This window comes from Parus major, chromosome 4A (assembly GCF_001522545.3).
Source record: "Parus major isolate Abel chromosome 4A, Parus_major1.1, whole genome shotgun sequence".
Lineage (NCBI taxonomy): Eukaryota > Metazoa > Chordata > Aves > Passeriformes > Paridae > Parus > Parus major.
In genome coordinates, this window is record NC_031772.1 from 337,584 (window position 1) to 341,166 (window position 3,583).

Sequence of the window (3,583 nt, forward strand, 5' to 3'; positions counted from 1 at the left end):
GGCTCCTGTGTCCCAGGGATGCTCCTGTGTCCCAGGGAGGCTCCTGTGTCCCGGCCCGGGGAGGCTCCTGTGTCCCAGGGATGCTCCTGTGTCCCGGCCCAGGGAGGTTCCTGTGTCCCGGCCCCGGAGGTCGGGCCGCCGTGGCCGAAGCCACCCCGGGATGTGTGCGTGGGTCTCTGCTGCCCACAGTCGTGACAGCCGGGCCCGAGGGGACAGCTCTGGCAGCCAGCACCGTCCTCTCGCTGGCCTGGGGAGTGCATGGCCAGGGCAGAAAGATCTTCCAGCTTGCTCCGGGCCACGCTCAGCTGCTCTCCCGGCAGGAGCCAGGAAAAGACTCGCACCTCTTTGGGAATGTAGGGGCCCCTTGTGTTTCCATCCCCACCTGAAATGTTTCTTGTTTTCTGTTACGTTCAACTTTAAACAGTCAGAAAAGGAGGGGTTTTTTGGGAACTTTTCCTTTGGACGCACGCGATTTGCTGTCTGTTGCACGGCAGGAGCTGGTGGCTCGGAGCAGGCTCTGACCTTTGGCCATGCCCTGAGGTGTGCGGGGGCTCCTCTGTGGCTCCCTGCCGCTGGAGCATTCCCTCCGCTCCCCTGGGCGGCTGTGGCAGCAGGGACACAGCCAGGACAGGCTCATTCCTCTTCACCGCACACTTCTCCCCTCGTGTTCCCAGCGCTCTCCTGGCAGCAGCTCTGCCGGGTGCTGAATCCCACGAGCTGTAATCCTCACAGGAGCCATAGTTGCCCCTTTTTCCCCACAATGACAGCTTGCCACATGCTTTATTGCTCCTCTCCCTCCTGGGAAGCCTCTGATTGCTCTCGGGAGCCGCCACGCTCGGCCGAGCGCATCCCACATCCCCCACCCCCCATCCCACATCCCGCATCCCACATCCCGCATCCCCCATCCCACACCCCCCATCCCGCATCCCCATCCCATCTCCGCGGTGCGCGGCTCCCTCTCGGAGCGGGGACAGGGGTGTGCGGCTCGGCTTTGCACGGCAGCGTTCTCATGGCTGGGTAATGTTTGCTGCTGCTCCGTGTCACATCTGTTTTTCTAAGAGACACATTCTCTGTCCTGCCTTTGTCCCGGGGAGCTCCAGGCTGTGGCCGTGTCTGGAGCGAGGCTGGCAGAGCCTGCCCCGCGCTCCCAGGCCGGGAATGCCAGGATGCTGTGCGGGGATGCCGCGTGTCAGCCAGGGGATGCTGAGACCTTTAGTACCGGCTGCGAGGAGAGCAGCAAGGGGTGATGCAACCTGCCTCTGGTAAATGCAAAAGGGTGGCAGAAAATGCTATGGAGGCAGAAAAAAAACCCCAAACCAGCCAGCTATCAGAATTTGTTTTTTCAAAGGAACTAAACTATTTTCCTCTGAAACTGTGCAGAGTCATTTGTAAGTAGTCCGTGCACTGCAGCTACACTTAGATTTAAAAGAGGAAACAATAGGAGCGAGCGAATGCATTTTTCCTAAACTTCTCCTTTTCGAGACTTGTTTGAAATATTTTTTTTCCTGACACTTTTTTCTTTCCTCTGAAGAGAAGAAGTTGAAAAAAATAGCAGAGATAGAAGGAATAAATGCTAATGGGATGTTAAATGAAGTATTTATGTTACACACTGATGGCTTTCATTTATACACCTGAGGTAAACATTCCCATAGTAAGAATAAATATATATATGTTTATAAATGTATGTATACATATATACACACTGAGATATAGGTGGCTTGAGAGCTTGTGGATGTGCAGATACGTGTTTGTGTGTGGTAGGTGGAGAGAAAGAAACAGAAATCCACCTGTGCTACTGTAGTTTTGGTTTGCAGAGCGGTGTGCTGGAGTGAGCCAGTCTCTAATACACCCCATGGGTTGCTCTTTATTTAAAAAACAAATCTCCCTTAAAACCCACCATAGGTTGAGATAAAACAAGGCAGAGTCTAACGAACACCAAGAGGTTTGAGCCCCCCGAGGAGGAGCTGTGTGTGGGTTTCCACAGCATGCTGACCTTTTGTGTGAGTGCTTCAGCCTGCGTGACCTTCTGGAGTGTGCAGGAGTTCGAGTGTCCTGGAGAGAAATCCGGGCTGAATCCTCTGCAGCCTCCTGATGCCAGCCACAGCCACAGCCAGCATCAGTGGCACTCGATTTTCTGGAGATCACACACCATCACTGCTGTCAGAAAGGAATATAAAAGCCTGTTTTTATTAATCTAGTACAGCCTTCTACGTATTGAAAAATAGTTGTGCTATTAATAATGAATTTGTCACATTTCTCTGTCAGTTCCAATTTGTGCTACTTCCCAGCTGGCAGCAGCTTTGTCAGCAGTGCAGGGGGAGCTGGCAGAACTCTTACCTGGCACCTTGGCTTCTCCTCTCTGCCCTGTGTACAGCTCCCAGCACACCTGGCTGCTGCTTGTCAGGGACTCCATCCCTCCCACTTTCCAGAAAAGTGCCCTCATTCTTAGTGCCATAAGGAAGGGCAGGCTGGCTTAGCTGGAAAGTGTGCCCGAGAGGTGTTTTCTATTCCCTCTACTGAAAATAAACAGAATGGTGAGTACACAGGTTTTTTAATGAAATGACCTTGTCAGATTTTTTTTCTCTCTGAGAAGTTAAGTAATTGAGCATGGATATCACTGGGTAACTGGTAAGGCAGTAACTTAAACATTCCCAAATAAATCTGCTTTTCCTCCACTGAGACCAGATTTGACTTTGAAGTGATGGAGCACAGGGGATTGTATCAAATACCTGTTATGGCCCATCAGCATCTCCTGGCAGCAGCCATTCTGGCAGTGGGAATGGTGAGCTGCAGCCTATGGTCGAGTCCTCCCATCATGTTGCCTTTCATGGAGCAGGTCTGATGGACTGACGTGCTGTGAGACACTGTCCAGAGTCCCCAGGAGCTCACAGAGGTGTGTGACTGCTGCTTGTCTCCCTCAGTTTCAGTATTGCTGTAGGAAAGGGCATATACCTCTGACTTCGTCACTTCCAGGGAACAGTCCATTAAGTCTGGAATTGTCTCTTTGGTATCTCCTGCCATGGGATTTTTCAGTCTGGTTTCAGAAGCAGATGAGGCTCTCACTTCTCAGTTGCTGATCTGTCCCTGTTCTGCTGCTTTGCTAAGCCTGAATCCATAAATCAGAGGCATTGTGCTTCAGTAGCTGTGCTGAGCCCAGGACTAACTGGTACTTCCCTTGAAATGACAAGTCAGGCTTTGCAACATTGTGAGAATGTCTTAAAAACTTTAATAATAATAATAATAATAATAATAATAATAATAATAATAATAATAATAATAGTAATAGTAGCAGTAATAGTAGTAGTAGCAGTAGTAATGGACTGAGGTTTGGTTTTCTCTGGGTCCTGGATCCAGGGGGATGCAGTGCAAGGGGATATAATAAAGGGGTGATGAGATGGCAGGCTCATTGCTGTGATACATGCTGGAAGGCTGGGATGTGGGGCCAGTGGGAGCCCCGGTGGCCAGTGTGGCTGTGCTCTGTCCCCGGCATTCCCACTGTGCCAGGGGCACGTCCCGGGCACAGCCATCCTCCGGTCCCTGGGCACAGCGAGGGTGCAGCACAGCACCAGCTACTGCAGCCAGG